The sequence below is a fragment of the Staurois parvus genome, unplaced genomic scaffold (genome assembly GCF_062004578.1).
Source record: "Staurois parvus isolate SC_StPar_1 unplaced genomic scaffold, SC_StPar_1.0 ptg000530l, whole genome shotgun sequence".
Classification (NCBI taxonomy): Eukaryota; Metazoa; Chordata; class Amphibia; order Anura; family Ranidae; genus Staurois; species Staurois parvus.
In genome coordinates, this window is record NW_028318326.1 from 2248461 (window position 1) to 2275670 (window position 27210).

The 27210-nt window shown below is 42.6% G+C and overlaps 1 protein-coding gene across 5 annotated transcripts in view; it reads right to left on the bottom strand.

The window, feature by feature from the left end:
* The window catches only part of OSBPL6 (oxysterol binding protein like 6), a 315980-nt gene that overhangs the window by 243468 nt on the left and 45302 nt on the right, over window positions 1–27210 (bottom strand). For all 5 annotated transcript variants that reach the window (XM_089690437.1, XM_089690436.1, XM_089690434.1 and 2 more), the window contains exon 2: window positions 24694–24825. The gene's annotated coding sequence lies outside the window, so the exon portion shown is untranslated. The remainder of the gene's footprint in view (window positions 1–24693; window positions 24826–27210) is intronic.

Consider the following 27210-nt stretch of genomic DNA (forward strand, 5'->3'; position numbering starts at 1 on the left):
TAATAGAAAAACAGAACAATATGAAAAAAACTAATTTAAAATTTTAAAAAATTGTTTACCAGTTTTATACTAGATGTTAGCATGTGTAAGGCATATGAGTGGCATCTTAAAATACAGTGTAATTTCAGAAAGAAAAGAAACACTTATCCAATGTTGATGTAATAATCTTCAGAGTGGCTAATTACATGTATAAATGTTTAAGAGGAACTAAAATTGTGTGTATTACACATAAAATAAAAACTGGTGAAATGTATCCTTTGATGCAGTGCTAAAATTGGTACAGTAATGACTGCTTAGAGCTGACATAAATGGGAAAAAAGATTTAGAGGAGAGATGAAAAGCAAGTAGAGATACCACATCAGCAATTAGTTTGAAAAGGAAAACTTTAATGGCTTTGGGATAATTTTATTGTCCACTTGCTTTAAGTTTAATTTTGGGATAATTGTATTGTCCATTTGCCTAAAGTTTAATTTTAAACTGATCTTTTGGGTCCGAATGTTTAAATAAAATATTTCTTACAGGGTACCCAGTGCACCCAGAGTTCTGACTAAAATTGTCTTGATATTTTTCTGTGTAATCCAGCATTTTCCAACAAAGCAGGTAAGAGTAGTATGACACGCATGAAAAAAAAAAAAAATTATATATGTGACTTTGTGTGTGCGGGGGGGGGGGGGTGTATTTTTCAAATATATTAAATTTATAGCAATTATGAAGGTAAAAAAAAACAAACACAAAAAAACAAAAACACATTTATTAAAAAAAAGGTATTTATATAGCGCCATCAATTTAGTGCTTTATATGTATATTGTACATTCACAGGAGTCCCTGCCCTCAAGGAGCTTACAATCTAAAGTCCCTATGTCACATTCATACATACACATAGTAAGGCCAATTAAGCTCCTGGCATGTCTTTAGAGTGTGGAAGGAAACCAGAGTACCTTCGGAAACCCACCCACACCATGGTCTAATCCAGGGGTGGGCAACTGTGGCCCTCCAGCTGTTGGTGAACTACAAGTCCCATCATGCCTCTGCCTTTGGGAGTCATGCTTGTAACTGTCAGTTTTGCAATGCCTCATGGGACTTGTAGTTCTACAACAGCTGGAGGGCCACAGTTGCCCACCCCTGGTCTAATCTATACTGTCATCCTGGAGAGAAAGCCGCTTCACAGATCTGGGGATTTGAAATCTCCATGGCTTTCTCACCTCTTCTTGCAGGAATGACGGTACGGGTTAGATGGCTTCTGATCAAAAGACATCTAGACCATACTGTATGGAGACATGAATGGATGGGTGAGTTTGCTTTGAATATTAACAATATAGCATTTTTGGTTTGTGGTGCTTAGATGCAGTGCAGTTCCACTTTAATTCCTCTATCGTGGCTTTGTCCACCCCCTCTACCATTACGGCAGACATGCTGAAGGGCTCTGCCTGGCCTTTGGGTCTTGGCAGAACTCTTCGGCATATCTGTGCACAAGCATGAGATGCCCCATAACCGTCTGTGTGCATGCTACACAAAGGTCTTTCTCCCTTAAGTGCTCAAAGTAGCACTAAAAAAACTTCTGAATTAAAAAAATAAATAAAAATACATAAAAATTTAAATAACACACACTGTGAGGGGGTAAGCAGAAGAATGTGAGACTTAGTTTAGGGTGATGGTCCACTTTAAGGAAGGGCACAGGTAGTGTTCAAACCTCAGTTTCAGCCAGACACAAAACGATCTACTCATTTAGCAAGTACTGTAACTATTATAACCACATAGGAAGGGGTATTTATCACCTTAAATGGTGAAAAAAACTCCCCGATGGCTGTGTGCAGGTTGGGTTGGAAGGACTGAGCTTTCTCCTCTCATACTGGCCATTTTCAATATTCAAAACCATCAAGTTTACCTGAAGATGTAGCATACGAACGTTTCACCAACCCAATGCAACCAATTAGCCTTTACAAAAAATGAGCGAGCGAAAAAGAAATCCTGGCAGGTTTCAATGTGTTACTGCACTTTGCACGTTGTTCTTGTCCTCCTTGAATAATCTAGTTTGAATTCCAGAAATAAAGATGAAAATACATTTTTGTCTAGTCTCCTCAGTAGCATACAGTGAAGGCAAGAGTGGAGAGCTTACCTTCCTGGACTACAAACGGAATCCACAATTAGATCAGGATACGTTCGCTCTTACAGTTACCTCTACAAAATACAATATAATATAAAGAACTAAAATGTTTTATACTGGCATAGTACATTAATACTCTGAAGGATACTCATTGTAAATAATTAAGGTTTTGATAACCTAAAGTCTCGTTGGGCATTTTCAAATAATGCTGCAGTGCAGGCAGCAAATTCACAGAGCAAATAGGTTTTATAGAGTCACATATAGAGTGATTTTGTATTTTGATGTGAATGTACAATATACAAGTAAAAGGGCTGTGTAAATGGACAGTGCTATACAAGTACCTGTAACAAATATATATTGGGGTGTTCAAGTAAAACAGGGATCTTTAATTTTACGGGTATAAAAAAGGGATGGTAGCGTGGCGGTACTACATGCGGTAGTAAGTGACAAGTATGTCCTATTACTGATAGGCGGCGCACATGTCACGGGCCAGTCGAGAGACCATTAATCAAGATGGCAGACAACAGTGTTAGTGCGTGCATGGATCAGCGTGTGGTGATGAAGTTTCTTGTAAACGAAGAAGTAAAACCCACTAATATCTACAGAAGATTTCAAAGCACAGTGCAATGATGAGACGCTCAGCCGCAATAAAGACATTTGAATGGTGTAAACATTTCAAAGATGGCTATCCGTCAGTGACTATCCTGGCCGTGGTGATTCCCAGTCCACAGCAGTCATTCCTGTGTACATTCAGTGGGTAAATTGCCTGCTCCTGGATAATCGATGCAATACCGGTCATGAAATTGTACAAAAGACTAATCTTTCTGTGGGAACGGGGAACACAATGATGATGATGTGAAGCCGGCTGTCCTAGGATGATTCAGACGTGCTGCCAAATCTTTGTATGCTGAAGCTTTCCAGGCAGTAAACACTGGGATAAGTGTATGTGTAGAAGGGGAGTATGTCCAAAAAAATAAATGTATTGAAAATCCTTGAAATTTTTTTTTTTTTTTTGTTATAGAAACTAAAAAGTCCTGGTTTGACTTGAACACCCCATATATACATTTATTTATTTATTTTGCAAGGATATATACACTATATTGCCAAAAGTATTCTAATGGCATCCCAGTCTTAGTCTGTAGGGTTCAATATTGAGTTGGCCCACCCTTTGCAACTATAACAGCTTCAACTCTTCATGGAAGGCTGTCCACAAGGTTTAGGTGTGTCTATGGGAATGTTTGACCATTCTTCAGAAGCGCATTTGTGAGGTCAGGCACTGATCTCGGACGAGAAGGCCTGACTCACACTCTCCACTCTAATTCATCCCAAAGGTGTTCTATCGGGTTGAGGTCAGGACTCTGTGCAGGCCAATCAAGTTCCTCCACTCCAAACCCGCTCATCCATATCTTTTTGGACCTTGCTTTGTGCACTGGTGTGCAGTCATGTTGGAACAAGAAGGGGCCACCCACAAACTGTTCACACAAAGTTGGGAGCATGAAATTGTCAAAAATGTCTGGTATGCTGATGCCTTAAGAGTTCCCTTCACTGGAACCAAGGAGCCAAGCCTAAGCCCTGAAGAACAACCCCACACCATAATCCCCCCTCCACCAAACTTTACACTTGGCACATTGCAGTCAGACAAGTCTCATTCTTCTGGCAACCGCCAAACCCAGACACATCCACCAGATTGCCGGACAGAGAAGTGTGATTCGTCACTCCAGAGAACACATGTCCACTACTCTAGAGTCCAGTGGCGGCATGCTTTACACCACTGTATCTGACACTTTGCATTGCACTTGGTGATGTAAGGCTTGGATGCAGCTGCTCGCCCATAGAAACCCATTCCATAAAGCTCTCTACACACTGTTGTTGTGCTAATCTGAATGCCACATGAAGTTTGGAGGTCTCTAGCTATTGACCCTGCAGACAGTTCCTGCGCACTTTGTGTTCAGCATGTGCTGATCCCGCTCTGTCATTTTACATGGCCTACCACTTCATGGCTGAGTCGTTATTCCCAGTTGCTTCCACTTTGTTATAATACCACCAATAGTTGACTGTGGAATATTTAGTAGCAAGGAAATTTCACGGATGGACTTATTGCACAGGTGGCAACCTATCACAGTACCACACTTGAATTCACTGAGCTCCTGAGAGTGACCCATTCTTTCACAAATGTTTGCAGAAGCAGTCTGCATGCCTAGTTGCTTGATTTTATACACATATGGCCATGGAGGTGATTGGAACACCTAAATCCAAAGATTTGGAGGGGATAGAGAGATACAGATATATAGGCAAGGGTATACATGTAAAGTATATGTCAAGCCAAAAACATTTTTTTTCATTTGGATAGCATAGGGAAGGACTACCCCTGATGCGCTTCCCCTTGCTTTCTGTCCTGCTGACAACGGTTCAACCAGACAGGTAGTGAGGAAAAATCTGCAACAGGTACACAGACAGAAGAAAAAAAAAAAATTTAACAAGAGTTCTAGTTTTCTTCTACTAGAGAACAAGAAGTATTTTAATTTCAGTCTGTGTTGCCGTTTCCCTGCTGAACCAGCCAAATTTTGGTCTATGCTTGGCCAGGACTGCTTTGCTTGTGATGGAGAGGAGTAAGCCTTCATGTACACAGGACATTTGAAAACTCAACTAGAGAAACCTCCTGGTAGCAGTGAAAAAAAAAGTGTGCCACTTTTACAAGCGTTTTAGGCACATTTACAGGCATCAAGCACTTGGCATTAATTAATTGCTTTGGCCAGAATAATAATTTATTCTGGCCATTGAAATTAATTAACACTCAAGCTCTGGATGCACTGGTGGTGTTTTTTTTTCCCTACTCTAAACGCTGCTAAAATACTATGTGTGCATGGACATATAGGTTAACATGGAGGGGAGTTTGGAAGCAAGAAAAAAAAAAAAAAGCCTGATGCCCTTAAAAGCGGCAGTAAAAATGCCCTGTGTGCATGAGGCCTAAATGGAAAACTGACTGAACAAAATTACATTTTTATATGGTAAAACACGTCACTCATTTATTCCAACAGTGTATTTAGCCATCTGCCTGCACGTCGAAATTACTATTAGGGGGGGGAAAAAGCCATTTAAAAATCAGAACTAAACCCTCCTATCCTTTACAGTCAGGGAAGCTGCCATCTTGGCCTCAGTTTTACCTGCAGTTGCCACAGTGTTGCACATGTGATTTGGTTTTGACACCAGCCATTTGATGGTTTGACAACCAAACAAGCGTAAGCAGCACAAGCAACTGACAGTTATCACTCACGGCATGCCTTGAATGTCAAGTTTAGTTCTCAACCTATTTAAAAGCATAACCACTCAAATTAATGATTTATTTTTTAAAAGCCCAACTCTGGGAACTGAAAAAAAATGAAAAATTGCAGTGCGGGGAGGCCCCACTGCAAGGTTATTTTTCTTCCTAGTGCTTGGGTTGAGGAATAGGTTGCAATACTTACCTTAATCCTCAGTCAAGCAGCCTTCCTCCACGTTATGCAACCCATTCCCCAAAGCTTTTTCTTTAAAGTGATTCTAAAAAGGTATAAATGTTTTTAAAAATAAACTTGTCCTACCTGCTCTGTGCAATGGTTTTGCAGAGAAGCCCCAATCCTCCTCTTCTCAGGTCGCCCCCACCGCTCCTAGCCCCCCTCCCCCATGCTATGGGAGCAATCGTTTGTGCTCGCACCCAAGCGGGCTGTGTGTCCATTGGCTTGGCCCCACCTTTCTCTCCTCATTGGCTGTAATTCAAAGCAGCAGGAGGCAATGGCTGCTGCTGATGCCCCTCTATCCAATGAGAAGAAAGCTGCTGCTCTTGTGCGCATTGCTGGATCGAGATTAGGCACAGGTAAGTATTTGGGAGATTTAAAATGCATTAAGGTAAAAAAAAATAATACTTTCTGCCTAGAACCAATTTTAAAAGGCACTCTGGCCAGGCAGTCACACACTGATGTCATCATATACAACGCAAGACCAGTAGTCCTGAACTGTATATGTGAGCACAGCAAGGACCTGTCCACGACCGATAGCCCAAAGTAAATGAAGCAAAAAGAAAAAAAGGTAAAAGAAAAAAGTGCTTGAGGGGAGCAAGAAATAAGGTAAGTACTGCAACATTTTTCTCTATTCCCTAGCTTAACGAGCAATTAACACTTTCAGTGCACAGAGGCCACACAGCAACTTTTATTTTCTTTATTTTTTTTTATCCCAATTCTGGTGCTCAGCTAAAAAAAAAAAAAAAAAAAAAAAAAAAAAAAACCACAGAAAAAGAGCACACACACAACACTAAACAAACAAAATATAAATTGCATTTTTATCAACTGTCATTCTCTGTTGAAAATTGGAAATTCTTATTTCACAGAGGTCCAATTTTTAATTCTGAAAAGTACATATTTACATATCTCTAGCCTGACAAAACAGAAAGGTATTTACCGACACTATTCAGTGCCTTCCCCCTTACTAAACTAAAGTTCCACTTTATTATACAGGTATCAGTCAGACTCTTAACTGGGAGAATTTCTCAGAGTGAAGAAACATCTAACAGAATTTTCAAGTCCATTTCATGCTGCTATTTGTAGAGCTTCCAGAACAGTAAGATGCTCATAAAAGAGGCACTTTGGTTTTCAGTTATTTTACCAACAAAGAAATCCAAAGCTAAAGAAATGCGACTCCAATTCAACAAGAAAAAAATTCTGTGTTGTAGAACAACAAACGATGATAGAACTAGAACGGGATCCTATTATTGCCATTATACACAATGGCCGACTGGCTGTATTCTAGTGTAAACTAATCAGATAGGACAATTTTGAATTTAAAATTATTTAAAAAAAAGGAGAAGTATTGCCAAAGTTCTTCTGAAGAACTAAGTGCACTCCTGTGACCTGTATTCAGCTAACGGCGGGCTAAAATCCACTGTCGGCCAACGGTCCCAACTTTCGAGAGATCCTGACTTTTACTGTCATGATCCACTCACATGCCTGACCAGCAGCTGGCTCAGCCTCCCAGCAAGCCACTGAAAGCCTGAGCCCACTGCCCCCGCCCCCACCCCCTCCACAGCCCGATGCTCCAGTGAGCGCTGGAGAGTGGTGGTCACCGGCTCTCTGCTCACTGAAGACCGATAACCAAGTGATTAGTGGTCTTTGATTGCTCAGTTCTCGGTCTTTGAGGCAGTGGGGCACAGGTGCAGCATCCACCTAGGTGAGTATGTTAATTTTTTTTTTTTTTTAAATACCATACTTGCCTTTTTAAAATGGCAGAGCCTACATGTTGAATCAGTCCAATTGCATCAGATTGAAATCTTTGTTTGGTTTTGCTGAACCCCTGACAGTATATGTAAAGATAGGGATGCTGTTCCAGGGTGGTCCACTGCTGTTGACGCTCACCATATTCTGAGCAGGTGCCAGCCCAGCTCACAGAGCAACTTACAGACATGGAGAAGCAAGATCCGCATGGCTGAACCTCTGAAGTAAAATCTCCCTTTACTGAAACAAATCCTGAGAAGTCAGCACACAAAACAGTATGATCACAATGGGGGAGTGAAGTTATAACCGCTCATTGCCCCCAACTGTGATCATACTACTTTTGTATGCTGAGTTATATGGATTTGTTTCTATAAAGATAGATTGTACTTCTGGAGTGCAGCCGTCCGGATCTTCCTGCTCCTTGCTGAACCCCTATGATCCTTAGACAGAAGCTGTGAAAACACTCAGACTGGAAATCAGACTTTTCAGGCCTCATGCACACTGGATATTTGTTCTGCTCTCCTGAAAGCTGGTCTCCTGGTACAAGAAATGTGGTGTCAAAAACATGCCTAAAACCCATTTAAAAAAAAAACAAAAAAAAAAAAACACTTGTATAGGTATGTCAAGTGTTTGGGTGTTAATTCATTTCAGTGGCCAGAATAAAATGTACTATTCTGGCCAAGTAAATGAACTAAGTCCTTGATGTGCCTAGTTTTGTTTCTGCCTCTAAAACACCTATGTGTGCATGGACACACATGCTATCATTAAGGGGCGTTTAGCAGCAGAGACCAAAAAAAAAAAAGTCAAATGCTTCTAGAAGTGGCACTCAGCTCCCAGTGTGCATGAGGCTTTAAAGATAGTCAAAATATTACACAGCCTTCCTGTCTAGGTGCAATGATTTGTTGAGGTCAGCCAAAAGAAATATAAACCCAGTCGATGGGAAAACAGGCATAACGGAATCTAAAGTAAAAATAACTAAAGTGGATCTTCTGCACTGACGTTTTATAGTTGCCATCTAGGGATTGCTAGAGTTATGATGAGAAAGATGGAGAAACAGAGCTTACAATAGCCACCAAGCATGGATATTGTTAGATGCGATAACCGGTATTACCTGGTTTACTTTAAAATAGACCTGAAGTTGCTTTGTTATATGAAAATCTAGAAATTTTAATTTTACCTATTTTTCTTGGATTCCTCCTGAAACATAGCAGTACTGCCTAGGCATTATTGAGCCTTGAGCTGTATGTCTGCAGTCAGGAGTATCTAAAGCTGGGTACACACTAGTTTTTTTTTTTTTGTGCAGCCCAGCGGGAAAAAAAAAAAAAAAAAAGGGATCACCAAACCAACATAAGCGATGTTAGTGCCATAGCCTCCCCAATGATTGGATGCTGGTTTTCCAGCATGTCCATTTGACAGAAGCCAGTCGTAAGACCAGCTTTTATGGAACAGGCAGCTCTACACATGGGCCAAAAGTAGGAAGGTTTCAGCTGAACCGGCTGAGACACTGCTGCCAGTTCTAGTCACACCGGACCTGAAATGCTGAAATGAGATTTGGTGCTGGTCACTCCCTGCTGTAGATGAAGCTATACCTGAGAACGTGCAGTGCAAGGGTCTCTTCATTAATTCTGTGCCTTCTTCACCTCTCCTGCTGCTTCATTATTCCTCCACCAGATGGACAACCAGCCATCAGGTGGGCAGATTGAATATGAGGAAGCCAAGCCTTACCTCTCTAACAAGGTGGCCACCTTCATACTGAGTATGTAAAACAAAGCATGGTGGAAACTGCCCAAAGTTCTGTACCTTATCAGCCTCCCCCCAAAAAAACAAAACAAAAAAAAAAAAAAAAACACACTTAATTTTTTTTTACCCATGGGGCCTTTAGAACCCTGGATAAACTGTTCTAATGTGGTAGAAGGGATTTGCCAATATGCAGTATGAATATATGGATGTCACCTGAGAAACTTTGGATTGATCTTGTTAACTCACTTTTGTTATGAGAAAAATTGATATATCAGCATTGTAATGTAAATCAAATATTTTTGAATGCATGGCTGGGTTGGCTATAGGTCTGGTTCCACCTCAATTGATTATGAATAGACTACTGCAAGTGTAAATTTTCTTTTTTCCATGTAAACCAGTTTTTACTTCCAAACAGCGATGGTGTCAACATTTGGGCCAGGCTTAGTATTTGGGCTGTCTAAATGTCAGGGCTCCCAGGTATGACCAGAGGTGTGTGACTGATGCAGGGAAACGCAGACTTCAGATATGTGATAAACAATACAATTTATTAACAATAACCATACAAACATAAACGCAGTGCAATACTAAACATAATACAGTGCAAACAAACCAAACCAAACCACCCACAGATAACAGTACATACAAGCAAGCGTCGTCAGGCAGGCCGGGTCAATATCAATTGGGCAGGTAGGTACAGGGGGAGCAAGCAGAGAATGGTCGGGGTCACAGGCCAGGTTCAGCAGGTAGCAAGCAGCGTAGTACAGAGGGTCAGGCAGAGGGATGGTCAGCGTCACAAGCCAGAGATCAAAACAGGTAACAAGCAGCGTAGTACAGAGGGTAGTGGACTCCGGGCAGCGGCACACCGGGCTGGACTCCGGGCAGCGGCACACCGGGCTGGACTCCGGGCAGCGGCACACCGGGCTGGACTCCGGGCAGCGGCACACCGGGCTGGACTCCGGGCAGAGGCACACCGGGCTGGACTCCGGGCAGAGGCACACCGGGCTGGACTCCGGGCAGAGGCACACCGGGCTGGACTCCGGGCAGAGGCACACCGGGCTGGACTCCGGGCAGAGGCACACCGGGCTGGACTCCGGGCAGAGGCACACCGGGCTGGACTCCGGGCAGAGGCACACCGGGCTGGACTCCGGGCAGAGGCACACCGGGCTGGACTCCGGGCAGAGGCACACCGGGCTGGACTCCGGGCAGAGGCACACCGGGCTGGACTCCGGGCAGAGGCACACCGGGCTGGACTCCGGGCAGAGGCACACCGGGCTGGACTCCGGGCTGGACTCCGGGCAGAGGCACATCGGGCAGGGGCACATCGGGCAGGACTCCGGGCAGAGGCACATCGGGCAGGACTCCGGGCAGAGGCACATCGGGCAGGACTCCGGGCAGAGGCACATCGGGCAGGACTCCGGGCAGAGGCACATCGGGCAGGACTCCGGGCAGAGGCACATCGGGCAGGACTCCGGGCAGAGGCACATCGGGCAGGACTCCGGGCAGAGGCACATCGGGCAGGACTCCGGGCAGAGGCACATCGGGCAGGACTCCGGGCAGAGGCACATCGGTTTACCAGGCGGAGCAGCAGGCGCCGGGCCCCCGGGCGGAGCAGCAGGCGCCGGGCCCCCGGGCGGAGCAGCAGGCGCCGGGCCCCCGGGCGGAGCAGCAGGCGCCGGGCCCCCGGGCGGAGCAGCAGGCGCCGGGCCCCCGGGCGGAGCAGCAGGCGCCGGGCCCCCGGGCGCAGCAGCAGGCGTCGGGCCCCCGGGCGGAGCAGCAGGCGTCGGGCCCCCGGGCGGAGCAGCAGGCGTCGGGCCCCCGGGCGGAGCAGCAGGCGTCGGGCCCCCGGGCGGAGCAGCAGGCGTCGGGCCCCCGGGCGGAGCAGCAGGCGTCGGGCCCCCGGGCGGGGCGACCGGCGTCGGGCCCCCAGGCGGGGCGGCGGGCACCGGGCCCCCAGGAGGGGCGACAGGTCTCGGGCCCTCAGGCGGAGCGGCGGGCGCCGGACCCCCAGGTGGAGCGACAGGTCTCGGGCCCTCAGGCGGAGCGGCGGGCGCCGGACCCCCAGGCGGAGCGACAGGTCTCGGGCCCTCAGGCGGAGCGGCGGGCGCCGGACCCCCAGGCGGAGTGACAGGTCTCGGGCCCTCAGGCGGAGCGGCGGGCGCCGGACCCCCAGGCGGAGCGACAGGTCTCGGGCCCTCAGGCGGAGCGGCGGGCGCCGGACCCCCAGGAGGAGCGACAGGTCTCGGGCCCTCAGGCGGAGCGGCGGGCGCCGGACCCCCAGGCGGAGCGACAGGTCTCGGACCCTCAGGCGGAGTGGCGGGCGCCGGACCCCCAGGCGGAACGACAGGTCTCAGGCCCCCAGGCGGGGCGGCGGGCACCGAGTCACCAGGCACAACCGTGGGCTCCGAGTCAACTGGTATGACCGCGGGCACTGGGTCAGACATTGGATCGTCTGGCTGGACAGCGGGCACTGGGTCACCAGGCATCAGGTCATTTGGCTTGACAGCGGGCACCGCGTCATCTGGCAAGGCAGTGGGCTCCGAGTCAACAGGCACGACAGTGAGCACCGGGTCATCAGGTACCGGATTGTCTGGCTCGACAGCGGGCATCGAGTCACCAGGTATGACAGCGGGCACTGGGTCACCAGGCATCAGGTCATTTGGCTCGACAGCGGGCACCGGATCAGGTACCGGATCATCTGGATCAACAGCGGGCATCGAGTCAACTGGCCTAATAGGATCGTCAGGCTGGATCAGTTCATCATGCTGGGTAGAGGCATCAGGCTGAATGCCGGCGTCCGGCCGAGTAGAGGCTTCAGGCCGAGTAGAGGCATCAGGCCGAGTAGAGGCTTCAGGCCGAGTAGAGGCATCAGGCCGAGTAGAGGCATCAGGCCGAGTAGAGGCATCAGGCCGAGTAGAGGCATCAGGCCGAGTAGAGGCATCAGGCCGAGTAGAGGCTTCAGGCCGAGTAGAGGCTTCAGGCCGAGTAGAGGCTTCAGGCCGAGTAGAGGCATCAGGCCGAGTAGAGGCATCAGGCTGAAGAGAGGCATCAGGCTGCATACAGGCATCAGGCTGAAGAGAGGCATCAGGCTGAAGAGAGGCATCAGGCTGAGTAGAGGCTTCAGGCTGAGTAGAGGCTTCAGGCTGAGTAGAGGCTTCAGGCTGAGTAGAGGCTTCAGGCTGAGTAGAGGCTTCAGGCTGAGTAGAGGCTTCAGGCTGAGTAGAGGCATCAGGCTGAGTAGAGGCTTCAGGCTGAGTAGAGGCTTCAGGCTGAGTAGAGGCTTCAGGCTGAGTAGAGGCTTCAGGCTGAGTAGAGGCTTCAGGCTGAGTAGAGGCTTCAGGCTGAGTAGAGGCTTCAGGCTGAACCACGGAAGGCAGGCTCACCGGTTTGGATACTGGCAGGATGGTATTGGTTGGAAAGAATTTTCGCTTTTTTCTGGTTTTAACTACTGGAGCACTGCAAGTAAACGCAGGTCTGCAAACGAATGGAGCAGCTGGAGACAGAGAAGAACTGGAGGATGGAACAGGAGAGGGAGCGGTTGCTACAGAGGGCTCTTTTACAGGGTTAAAGGCAGGATAGGTGCAGCGAGTGGGAACAGGGTACTGACATGCGGTAGATAGCAGGGCAGGAGGAGCTGTTGGGAATGCAGGAATAGAGTTTTGAGGAAATAGATTAGAAGCAGGACTGGGTCTTTGTAAGCTGACTGAGGCTGGGTGCAACAAATCTGTCCATGTCTGCAGTATGGGTTGAACAAAGCTGAGCTTACACAAAGCCTGTCTGGTCAATGACTGCACTGCGTTTATACAATCTCTTAGTGTCTGTGGTGAACATGTGGAATAACGCTCCAGAAAGTAACCCACATCATCCTCTAATAACCACACCAGGGACTCTACCTGGTCTGCACTAAATGGTGGCAAAAATTCATCCCTGCATTCGGGGGAACCAGATGAAACCAACTCAGCACAAACCTCAAAGGCTGCACCTCAGAGAACTCTGTGCCCTGATCTACTAGAACATGAGCGAGCCGTATACATTCTAGCAGTTCATCCCGGGTATACTCCTTCAGAGTTTGATAAGCATACTCCCTGTCATCAAACACTAGCAGATATAAATATTCAACCTCATCAAGATCCATCCTTCCCATCAACAAGCCAAGATGGCTTCCCTGTGCAGCCACTTCCGGTCAGGATTGGCCTTGGTGTAATGTCAGGGCTCCCAGGTATGACCAGAGGTGTGTGACTGATGCAGGGAAACGCAGACTTCAGATATGTGATAAACAATACAATTTATTAACACTAACCATACAAACATAAACGCAGTGCAATACTAAACATAATACAGTGCAAACAAACCAAACCACCCACAGATAACAGTACATACAAGCAAGCGTCGTCAGGCAGGCCAGGTCAATATCAATTGGGCAGGTAGGTACAGGGGGAGCAAGCAGAGAATGGTCGGGGTCACAGGCCAGGTTCAGCAGGTAGCAAGCAGCGTAGTACAGAGGGTCAGGCAGAGGGATGGTCAGGGTCACAAGCCAGAGATCAAAACAGGTAACAAGCAGCGTAGTACAGAGGGTCAGGCAGAGGGACAGAAACAGGATGCAGGACAGATACAAGGCCCAGGACAAACACAACACCAAGGCAGAGTCTGTGGGTCTGGCCATCCCTTAAATACCCCAGCATCATCAGTTCCAGGTGTTAGCTGGCTGAAAGGTTGAGTCTCTGATTGCTGGGAGCACCCGCTGGCCAGCCCTGGTACTGCAGATCAAAAGGCAGGTGAGTCCCACCATTGCTGGCCAGTCCATTCCTAACACTAAGGATGAATATGACTGTTTCTTGGAGTAGCAGTGAGAGTGACCTGCCTCTCTTGTTACATGTAGCATATATGGTACCTTGTAATGTGGTATAGCTACTATTATTACCTTTTTCTATGATGTCCGCACGCATACTACAAAAAAAAAAAAAACCAAACTTATGTTTTGTGTGCCGGTTTACTTCTTTGATAATAAAAATCCACAGGTAAAAAAAAAATTATATATATATATATATATATATATATATATATATATATATATATATATATATCTCTATCAACAATGCACGATAATTTAGTAAGGAAGAAAAGATTAGCTGCAGGGAGGTCACAGGACATAATGGTGACTAGGTATTTGTCTTTTGTTGCTTTTTTGGACACAGCTTCCATGATTCAAGTCCTTTAAAGCAGAACTAAACTCTCTCAAATCAACATATTAACTATTTTTAACCCTTATGTTGCTAGCATTAGTAATTAGATAGGAAAATATATTTACTTTATTCAAACTTTTTCTTACATTTCTTCAGCTGCTTCCTCGTTTCTGGTTTAGGCTAAAATGATGTCATACGTCCCAAAATTCTTCATGGGCATTTTTATTTCTTTCATCTGGAGGAAGCGCTATCTCAGCTGAGCACTCCCTGCATGCATGAGCTAAAAGGCAGATGGATTCCAGGAAGTAAATGCTATAGGGATCATCTGCCCTTACTCAAGATGCCCATGGCTCCAAATGCTAGGGGGTGTTGTTCAAAGTAAGTTCTCAAAAAAAATAAAACATGGAAACATGAATGGATGGGTGAGTTTTCTTTGAATATAACACATGAGCTGAAAAACATTTTCAGTTTGCGGTGCTCAGATACAGTTTAGTTCCACTTTAAGTCACCAAGGCAGCATTCATGAATGAAAGAAAAAAAAAAAAACATTTTAAAAAGTGCACCCAACGCTGATAGAAGTATACTGGTACAGCCCAGGCACATGTGGTTTTGCCCGGTTGGGTCTTGAAAAACAAACCAAGGTGGCTTTTTATCACATGCAGGAAGAATGGGGTAGAAATAAATAATGCACAGTCACAAGATCTTCGTACTTGCATTATAATGGAATGGCATCTAGTAACAGCAAAAAGGAAGACCGCTCAAGCTAAAGACTCTGGATACAGATGACACCATCAAGCTAAAAGTGGTGGAAAGCCAAAGCTTCCCGTTTTGATGAAAGAGAAACATATTTGCCATTTCAGATATTTGTTTAGGTTTATTTAGGAGATAGCACTTTTGAACTTTTTTTTCATAGCAGTTTAAGTCTGCTTTAACCAAGAGTTGTCCAGTCACGATATTTCTCGTTTAGGCTGTCCTTTTTAAAAAGTCAAACTGACAAATTCCCACAGCCCCGAAGTGTACAGGTCTTCTGTACCAGCATAATCAATTTAGAAAGCAGCGTTGTGAAAAGTTTAGCATTTTAATCCCCAAATGCAAATTTACATGGAGACATTTAGGCTGTGTTCTGCACACATTAAATTAAGGTAGACCTCAAATTCAATTGTGAAAGTATTTGACTTTCAACATGGAAGACTGTGCCCAACTATATGAAGAAAACATTAGGAAATAGTTGTTTTTTAAGAAAACAAAAAGGGATAAGTAGACACTGGCATGGGGAACAGAAGCTACGTTTTCCTGCAGAATCAGGGTACCAATGTCTTGGCTTATGGCAAGCAGTGCTGCCATAAAGGACATGTAATACAAAAATTACTGACCTATGTTTACTTTTCAGGAGAAAGGCTGGTAACCTGCTGTATAACATCACATAAAACCTCGTAAGTGTTAAAAAGGAAAAAAAAGTATGCATGTTTTATATAACAGACATAATAGAAGGACGGGATGATGTAATCTCTGGGAGATTTCAGTCAGACTACAGGAGGTATGTAAATTGCCTATACCTATAGCAAGGGCATTATTCAATTTTGGTCAAAGTTTCAGTTTGCCTAAAGGCATAGTTCACCTTTTCCAAAAAACTGACCACACAGGTAAGGGGTATCTGTAGATATAAACATGCTAAATTTGAAGGAAATCGTGAGGCTGGTAAACTGTAGAGAGATGTGGCCACATACATGCTTCGAAAACATTTTATGTTAACAGATTTTTAGGACTCCCTTCCACATGCTGTTTAACACTCTCCGATTAGTGAACACTTCAGGTAGGTCCTTGAAAAAAAAAAAAAATGAGATTGGCCAGATCCTTTTGTATGCACTTGTATTTCTGGGTTTTTTTTACTTGTTCATATCTATTACTTTTATGGCTCCACAGGAAAAAAGGAAAACTACAAAAGAAGAGGATTTTGTTTGTTTTTTGTATTTTCTATGAATTTTGAAGTTTGTCTTGATTTTATATAAAATTTTTATAAATTAAAGAGCCAGCCAGCTCTGCCCTTGTTGACTGCCATACTTTTTTTTGGATATAGAGTAGGGAATGTTAAACTGTATTTCCATTTTTGCAACCAAATTGGGATAAAACGTACTTTATATGTGTTACATTTTCTCATTCGCAGAACTTTTAAAATACTATAAATTTGCTGCTTAGCTTTTTAGTTGCTCTAAGATTTTACTCCTAAACCGGATTTTCCAGTGGAGTGCAAATGGGTTGGAGAGATAATTGGTACCATAATTAACCCTGTCTGTATTGTGCTGGCAGGTCTCCGTTATCAGTTATACACTGAACAGAGACACTGCCTGTCTAATCAAAGAGTTAAAGTTTTAAAAAGTTGGACCTTTCCATAATGACATATAGCTTAGTCTGGGTGGGGAGAGAGACACAGACTGTTAAGAAATGCTTGTAGTCAGCAATGAGGCCTTCATCCCAGAAACATCTAAACGGTAGGATTTTTTTTTTTTTTTTTAATTCATTTTAGGTATGCTGTGTGAATGGGACACAAACCTAGTGGGGTTTTCTCAAATTTGACTTCAAAAGTGAAAATACCCTTTAAGATTCTGTCAGTTTCTTTTTTTTGTGCCCTTTAGGAGATATTGCATTTCACTTTCTTTCCCTGAGATGCAGTGGAAGTGAGAGCAGATCCTTCATAAAGCAAGGAGATATATCCTTTTAGCCATGTCACCAGGGAAGGTGTCTCCAATGGAGGATTTCCCCTTACCTCATGTTCCTCTGACAATACAAATTCTGGATTTCCATCACTTTCTGTACCAGAGGCAATGCTAATCAGAACGAATAGTGAAGAAAAAAAAAAACTCCCCAGCGGAGACAAATACATTTCAGGGGTTCTAACCCTCTCGCATATGATCATTAAATTAAAAAAAAAAAAAAACAGATTTACATACACTTTAAGATGTAAAATGTCATGGTCTTTGCTTGGAGAGGAGGAAGCAAGTCAGTCATTCAGCTGAGTGTGAGCGTGTAATATGAGATTGTGCTATTGGGTCTCTGGACACAATATCATAGCAAACCAGTACTCTAGAACCTTGGAATGTAATGGACTCACTCTTGCCAGCTGCTAATGGCAGAAGGGTTAATGTGGAACATTCACATATATTTGACTTAAAAGCAACGAAGTAAAAAAAAAGAAAAAAAAAGAAGAAGAAGAGGTTTTTATTCCAGCACAATATACATAAAAGAAATGCATTTTATTCCTTCTGTTTTAACTACTGCAACAAATAATATGCATTATAATTTCCGGTTTAGAAATCTTCCATTATACCATGTATTGCAAAGACAAAATATCTGCAACCGTCACTGTGCACAATGTTCTCCATCGTCATAGCTGAAAATATACCTACATTTACTAACCAGAAAATAAATGGCTGGGTTAAAGAACAAGTATAATAAAAAAAATACAATCTGAATAGCAGTAAATAATGGCTCCCACACATTTCTGACGCAAAACACACCAACGCATTACCAGAACTTGTTCCCTCAAACATAAGGAAGGCAAGGTAGGTACACTGTTTTGAGAATGCATCATGACTGCTCACGGTCTAAAAGGGTATTCAACACAAGGCTCATTAGCATGCAGAGCACACCCATTGCAAAAGAAAGCAGGCTTCTCAAGGGGCAAGTAAACAAATCACAAATTAGACTGCATGAAAGTGTAACTGCATCACTAGTTTATCAGAGGCTGGCCGGTTAAACAAACCATAGCAAGCATTCGGTCTGTGTTTTAGAGGACAATAAGTATGCCAATGCTGCTTTTTATGACATAATAGCTGATGTCAGCAGCTGTGACCAGGGCTAAATCCACATAAAATCCAGACAGCTAGGCAAGATGTGGAATGCCATTTGGAGGGGGGAGTAGTTAAATTATACAAGCCAACATGGTACTGTCCATCTAAAACCATTGCCATTTGTTTGAAAGGACAGCTTAAAGTGGAACTTAAATCTCAACTCAATCAGCATTGACCATTTTTATTCCTTATGCTGCTAGCATTAGTAAATAGATAGGAAAGTATATTTATCGGTTTAAAAATGTTTTTGTTACATTTCTTCAGTTACTTCCTGGTTTCCATGCCTAGGCAGATGAGGTCATACATCCCAGGAGTCTTAAAGGAGGGGAGGAGGTGCAGCAACAAGGTAAAGCTAGGCCCAGAAGGTGTGTACACCTGTCTGGAGCCACTTATGAAACCTGTAGCAGTGGTACGCAAGGATGAACGGATGATGACAGGATCTGCAACAAGCAGCAGGAATGTGGCCTGGCTGGTGGTCTGACCCAACTGGGAGGCTTCCTAAAGTGGAGTGTAGGGTGGTCCGTGCACTGTCCCTTCTCCTCTGGAAACTTGCCCGGACACTATATACTGTCACTGACAGATATGGAACCTATTCCTACACTAACCACTTGCAGAATGCAAGGCCAAGGGAGGACATGTTTTAAATAAGCACTGACCTCACCCAAGATGGCCATGGGGGTCATCCAGGTCACCAGCATCTAACTGGACAGCTGCTCAGCTGATGAGCCAGGAAGGCATAGAGGAGCTGGGTTCCTCTTCTGTATTGCTGATCAAATCTATCACCACCTACAGCAGGGTATATAGACTGCACCTGCCTACAAGGGTACCCTGTTATTTCCCCAGAGCTCCCAGACATTACCACTAAAAAAAAAAAAAAAAAAAAAAAAAAAATTATATTCACTCTAATATTATAATACTTTTCTGATCAGTTTGCCCTGATCTGTACCTAGTTTTAACAAAAAACACTAGAACGCCTCAAGATATTGGTGACTAATGTATCACTTCAACTTGGTTGCCATGATCTGAATGTACTTATAGCTCCAAACCCCAACATATGTACTTTATTTTTCACGTTGCATAAAATATGCATCTGCATTGACTCCTTTAACCTCCCTGGCGGTATGATTATTTCAGATTTTTGGTGCTGAAAGCGGTACCATTTTTTTGCATGGAAATATGTATTTTTTTTATTGTAGGCTGTAATTTTTAGGAAAAACTCACTGAAATCTGTCCGAACAAGAGTCTAGTAAACATCCCGGGTATGATAAAATTTGAAACACAAAATCATAAATTATAATTTAATAAATAATCATAAAAATAATATAAAAATAATAAAAAATTTAATTCAATAATATAATCAAACCAAAAACACTGAAATGTGAAATAGAGCGCCAAGTTCACACATTGCTGAGCTCAGTCGCAAAATCGTTTTCAGTTTCTGATGACGAATTTCCCCCACGAATCATTATCACTCAATTCTGTAAGTGGTTCTGATTTACTATCACTGTTCTCTAGGTGATCTAAACCGCTTTTGACCTAAAGGGACACTTTTTGGACGCCATGGACATTTCTCAGTTTCCAGGCAGAAAGAACAGACAAAATGCAGGCAGGGCGCAGGACAAAGCACTAGGGACAAAATGTATGTGAAATAGGTTGAAACAGCAATGTTTTACTGTGTAAAATGAAAAAAAAAAAAGACATTTTTTAAAATTTATAAATTTCCCGCCGCCGGCGGCGCCCGTACGTCCCGACGTCACAGGGACAGGACACAGAAGCCGGATGCCAGCATCGGCCGGAGGAGATGGCCGGGGACGCTGCAGGGGACACATCGTGGGAGCGCAGGGTAAGGTAAGTGAAGAACACATGCCGGAGCAGCGCCGCATGGTATTCCCGAGTGTAGCTCGGGGTTACCGCTTTTGGTACTGAAATGTTACCCCGAGCTACACTCGGGAATACCGCCAAGGAGGTTAATTTCATAAGAAAAAAAAAAAAAAAAAAGATATTGGGAAAAAAAAAAAAAAAAAAAAAAACACCCACAAAAAACAACCCCTCTCCATCCCCACAGACTATCCAGCATGAGCCACAAGGCACAGGTGTGAAATCAGCCTCTAGATTTTCAGAACAAGTTGCTTATTTACGGTTTTGCTTTGCAAAAAAAGACTTTAAAATGTACACATTTTGTATTTACTCAATACAGTTTAATCTTAAATATTTAGTAGGAATTTTGTAAGGAATGTTTTTGTATTTGCTAAGAATTATAGTGTATTTTTATCCAAAATATCAGTATAAGCATTTGGGCAATGATCAAGAGACCTTAAAAAAACCAGTGGCAACATCTTATTAGTCTGTTGGTCCTGTGCTTTCACACAATGTATGGATTGGTGGAAGGTCTTCTACAAACTCTTAAAATTAAGTGAAAAATTATTAAAAAAAAAAAATAAGGAAGTGTAACACTGCAAAATGGTCTGACCACCTGAAGTTAAAAGTGGAGAGCAGGGCCTAGCATAAAAGGGTTAAAATACAGAAATTACACCCATCAAAGTACTGCTGCAAGTCCATGATGGACAGCACAAAATCAAAGAGGTGCTTTATGGCTTCACTTCTTTCTTGTTCTGGACATGTTTCAACATCAGTGTTTCTGTTAAACAGGTGACAAGTGATTTTACTTTGAAGTTAGGATTTTACCGAAGAAAAGACCTTTGGTTAGTGAATTTCTTTTGCGATTATAGGTGGGTGTCACTGACAAAAGCTGTTTAGAATTTGAATTTTCTATAGACAGAGAAAGGGAACCAGTCAAGCTCCTAACTACTAATTCAGCTTTATATTGCCACCAAGGTTGAAGACCAAACATACTTCACAACGACTAACTTGCCAGATCACCAGATGAAATAAAGGACACAAAGTCTTAATAAAGAAACTAATTCAGCCATCACATCCAAGAACTGGTAAGCTGCAACATTAAGGGGAAAAAAAAAAAAAGTTGCTCTTGGGTTTAATACCACTTTAAGAATGAATGGAACTTATTACCTGTAGGGTACAGAATAGGAAGAATACAAGATCCTCTTTAACCTCATGCCAGGGCTACTAACTACTGAACATATCGCTGTTCCTGAGTACTTCATAAGCGGCATGGCGCGTTTTTTGAATTTGTATTTTTTTGTCATTTTTCGGAAAATGAAAAAGTAAAAAAAATAATTTTCACTATTTTTTTTTTTACATACTGTCACCAGTGCAGTACAGCATCATCATATAACTGGCATGGCGGTGAACAGGGACAGAGAACAGAGTTATCGGCATTTCTCTCCTCTCGAGCTGTCACGCTGACAGCTCGAGAGGAGAGCCGGTAATTGGCATTCCGCAGAGGGGACAGTAAAATATGAAAAAAAAAATCTTAAAAAAAAAAATAAAAAATTAAAAATAAAAAAAATGTAAAAAAATAAAAAAAATATATATTTTTTTTTTTTCATACTGTCACCAGTCAGTGCCCCTGTTCACCGCCATGCCAGTTATATGACGCTGTACTGCACTGGTGACAGTATGTAAAAAAAAAAAAAAAAAAAAAAATAGTGAAAATAATTTTTTTTATTTTTTCATTTTCCAAAAAATGACAAAAAAAATACAACTTCAAAAAACGCGCCATGCCTCTTATGAAGTACGTCGGACTGTCTACTCTGCAAAAAGGGGTTATTTGGGGATATCTGTACTTTTCTGACATTCTTGGACCTCAAGAAATTAGATTGGCTGTCAGTACTTCAGGATTGATCAATTTTCAGATATATCCCATAGTTTGTGAACTCTATAACTTTCCTGCAAACTAAATAATACATCCTAATTTGGGTTATTTTCACCAAAGACATGTAGCAGAATACATTTTTGCCTAAATTTATGAACAATTATTTATTTACAAATTTTATAACAGAAACAAAGAAAAACGTGTTTTTTTTTTCAAAATTTTCGTATTTTTTTGTTAATTTAGCAAAAAATAAAAACCCCAGCGGTGATTAAATACCACCAAAAGAAAGCTCTAGTTGTGTGAAGAAAATGATAAAATTTTAGTTTGGGTACAATGTTGTATGACCGCGCAATTGTCATTCAAAGTGTGAGAGCGCTGAAACCTGAAAAATGGCCTGGGCAGGAAGGTGTAAAATTGCCCGGTATTGAAATGGTTAAAGGCGAAAACCTTTTTTATGTTGCATAGAGTAGGTAATTTGTTGTGGTCTGTGTTACACTGTTGAGATTTTCACTCACATTTCCTCCCAGAGGCAGGAATAGGGGAAAATCTGTCCAAAAAGGGAGAAGAAATCCACCGTTCAACAGTTTCTAACAGAGCAGGTACCCCCATTGAAAATATTTCCCTTTTATTTCTGTTCTGACAACAGTTCAGTTGTGGATTGCCCAAGTTACCAATGGTCACCAGGACAGAATGAACCTCCCCACAGGGGACCCAAATACTAGTGAAAACCTGGCAGTTTTAACATTTCCACCCTTCATCCAAAACTGAAAAGAGAAAAACAAAAAAAAACCAAAAAAAAAACCAAAAAAAAAACCCCAAAAAAACACAAACTCTACTTCAGATACACTTTAACAATTCTATTTATGCTGCAGATACAGAGAATTGATACTGTGCAATTGTTATATACAGGCCTGTATTTGGACAGCATGCTGCCCTAGATGATACTTTTGTGTACAAGCTCTACCTGTTTGTAATTCGTTTACTAAAAGTTATGTTAGAATGCACTGTGGAAGGCAGCATGCTGTCTGATTTATATGCAGAACTATGTTTTAACTGTACAGACAAGAGAATGGTTTCATAGTCCTGAACTACAAAAGTCTTCTGACGCCTCTCAACATCCCCTGCACTTCCATCCCCTTACGGTTCTCATGCATAAATTAACCCCTAAACCTCTAGAGGTTGACACAGGAGAGAACATTATTTATCCAAATAATAAGTAAACCAAAACTGAACATATTCAGGCTTGGTGCTGCCTAGTCTAACCTCACTACCTCTAGGAATTGGCCTACAAGTGCCATTATGATAAAGGCAGCCCGTTATACAACAATCACTGCATTTGTGGATTTCTGCATTTCAACATTTTGTGGTTAACAACGCCAACAAAAAATACATGTAAAGAAGAAGTAGCATGGTCATACTAAGATTTCAAAACAGAGATCCTTACCTTGGACAAATTCAGAGATACTTGTGTCTGTCTATTAAACACTTCCTGTCCGGACACTTTCACCTCCTTCCTGTCCAGGCCAATTTTCAGCTTTCAGCATTATCACACTTTGAATGACAAATTGCGCGGTCATGCAACACTGTACCCATATGAATTTTTTTTAGATAAAGCTTTATTTTAGTGGTATTTATTCACCCCTGGGATTTTTGTTTTTTTTGCTATGTAAATGAAAAAGTCCAAAAATTTTGAAAAAAAGTTTCTTATAAAATTTTGCAAATAAATATTTCATCATAGATCTTGGCCAAAATTTATTCCGTTATCTTTTTAGTAAAAAGAAAAAAAAATATAAACACAAAAATTAGTTTAACACCAAAAATTATCATTTAAAAAAAATTTCTTTACATTTTTTTTTTTACATACTCTCACCCTAGCAGTACAATGTCACCATGGTGACACTGTACTACTTGTAGGGTGTGATTTTTTTTTTCTTTTTTACACTGATTGCTTTTACACCCATAAAGGCTGTAAAAGCAATCATTTCTCCTCCTCTCTAGCTGCATTCCTACAGCCATTGAGAACTACTGAGTGAGCTGTGATTGGTCACAGCTTGTCACATGGTACAAGGCTGTTGTGAATAGCCTTGTACCATGTGACCTCTGTGATCGTTCACAGATTTCACACGTAGTAAGAAATGATGTCACAAGGGACATCTTGCTTACTACTCTGCATGTGATCACTGATTGGCCAATCAGTGATCACATGATCGGGGACCTCACACAGAGGTCCCGTCCAACGATCGGTGTTCCACTGTGTCCGGAGGACACAGCGGGTACCAGATCGCGGTGCTGCGCGCTCCGAGGGAGCGCACACAACTAGAAAATGCGGGTGCCGTTTATGAACGGCAACCCGCCCATAGAGTGACACCGTCCTGCCGTTTAAAAACAGTAGGCGGATGGCAAGTGGTTAAAAGGGGATTTGATAGGGAAAAAGTGCCCATGATGTAGTAGGAAAATTGGTGTAACTGCACTGGAAAGGTGCACAGTCTATTTGCCTTTAGTAAGTCTATTCCATTGCATAAATCCACCCCAATGTATCAGCGATGCATAAAGCTATGATGCAATGATGGATGGCGATTTGTGTATAAATTATAACACTGTTCCTACAATTATAGATTTTTTTTCCATGTTCTACTGAGGAAATCCTGCAAATTAGCGGTTTTGTATGTTTCTTGGCTAACTAAAAATAATAATAAAAAAAAAAGTGCATGAACACATTTTAAATTTACATATATTATGAAGACCTCCGATAGACAAGATACGGTGGTTGAAGAACACTGAATAGCACTGAAAAAAACAAAAACAAAAAAAAAAAAACATTTACTGAAGACAGTCCCTGGGGACTCACCCTATCCTGCAGCTTATGGCTGTGACGAGCGAAGAGTTAATCCCATTTCATTCCTTGTACACAGGTAGAGAGAAGGGAAATCCTCTGTCTAATTCCCAGCGTAATCTGTGATGGAGTGCTCCAATTTGAAATCTGAAAGTCAAAATAAATCAAGATATTAAGTGCTACTGCTTTAACAGCAAAATGTTTTATTCTGAGCAAAACAGAATTTTGCTGCCATTACGGACATCATGGCATATTTGTTCTAACGGAAAATAATTACTAGCCGAAGAAATGGGAAAAAACAAGTATAAAAGGATAAAAGGGAAAGACAACCATCAGATTACAATTTACAATAAACTAGTAGAAAACACTGCCAGAATGTGGATTAGTAATGTTCAATTCCTCTTCCATGCAATATTTAACCTAAATCGGAAATATTAGCCAAAGTGAACAGGAAGCATTTTAAATTTGATGCATCATAAATGACAGAGCAGTTTTGTCTATACTGGAGATCCCAGCCCTGCAATCTCTGAAAGACTGTGGGTGAATATGCCCTCCGGCATCTAGATTTAAAATAACACTGGTAAAAAAATTACCACTTAGGCTTGGTTCAATGCACTTTTGATGCAATTTTCCAGTACGATTATGTAGTGCAACTTTGATGCGATTTCGATGTGGTTAGCATATTCCATGGCGCCAAATTGTACCAAAGCACAGGAACCTTTTCTAAAACTGCACCACACAGTCACATTGATTGCATGGGCACCACTGAAAATAATGCGATTTCCCTCATGTAATTCTGTGGGACTCAAGTCGCATCAGAAATTGCACCAGTGTGAACCAGACATGTAAAATGTACATGTCTGAAAGAAAAAAAAAGGAAGAAGAGTACCTTAATCCAAAACACAAAATGTATTATATTGCAACTTCTCGCCCCCCTTAAAAGGGAAAATTTCACAAAAAAAATTTGTTGGTTAAACCCACAAGTAGTTTTCACCACTACTATTCCTTTATATTGGCTTTGGAAGTTTATGAATGCAGCAATTTAGAAAATCGGATGAAAAGGTTAACACTGTAAAATATTTTTTTTGTACATAAATAGTGCATTTTCTATACTACTACAGGTGAAACTCGAAAAATTAGAATATTGTGCAAAAGTTCATTTTTTTCAATAATGCAACTTAAAAAGGTGAAACTAATATACGAGATAGACTCATTACATGCAAAGCAAGATAGTTCAAGCCGTGATTTGTCATAAAATTGTGAGGATTATGGCTTACAGCTCATGAAAACCACAAATCCACAATCTCAGAAAACTAGAATATTGTGAAAAGGTGCAATATTCTAGGCTCAAAGTGTCCCACTCTAATCAGCTAATTAAGCCATAACACCTGCAAAGGGTTCCTGAGCCTTTAAATGGCCTGTCTGGTTCAGTAGGAATCACAATCATGGGAAAGACTGCTGACCTGACAGTTGTGCAGAAAACCATCATTGACACCCTCCATAAGGAGGGAAAGCCTCAAAAGGTAATTGCAAAAGAAGTTGGATGTTCCCAAAGCGCTGTATCAAAAGCACATTAATAGAAAGTTATGTGGAAGGGAAAAGTGTGGAAGAAAAAAATGCATAAGCAGCAGGGATGACCGCAGCCTGGAAAGGATTGTCAGGAAAAGGCCATTCAAAAGTGTTGGGGACTTTCACAAGGAGTAGACTGAGGCTGCAGTCAGTGCATCAAGAGCCACCACACACAGACGGATCCTGGACATGGGCTTCAAATGTTGTATTCCTCTTGTCAAGCCGCTCCTGAACAACAAACAACGTCAGAAGCGTCTTACCTAGGCTAAAGAAAAACAGACCTGGTCTGTTGCTCAGTGGTCCAAATTTTCTGATGAGAGCAACATTTGCATCTCATTTGGAAACCAAGGACCCAGAGTATGGAGGAAGAATGAAGAAGGCATACACTGCAAGATGCTTAAAGTCCAGTGTGAAGTTTCTACAGTCTGTGTTGATTTGGGGAGCCATGTCATCTGCTGGTGTTGGTCCACTGTGCTTCATTAAGTCCAGGGTCAATGCAGCCGTCTACCAGGAGATATTGGAGCACTTCATGCTTCCTTCTGCAGACGAGCTTTATGGGGATGCTGACTTCATTTTCCAGCAGGACTTGGCACCTGCCCACACTGCCAAAAGCACCAAAACCTGGTTCAATGACCGTGGGATTACTGTGCTTGATTGGCCAGCAAACTCGCCTGACCTGAACCCCATAGAGAATCTATGGGGCATTGCCAAGAGAAAGATGAGAGACATGATACCGAACAATGCAGAAGAGCTGAAGGCTGCTATTGAAGCATCCTGGTCTTCCATAACACCTCAGCAGTGCCACAGACTGATAGCTTCCATGCCACGCCGCATTGAGGCAGTAATTGCTGCAAAAGGGACCCAAACCAAGTACTGAGTACATATGCATGCCTATTCTTTTCAGAGGTCCGATATTGTTCTATGTACAATCCTTGTTTTATTGATTGCATGTAATATTCTATG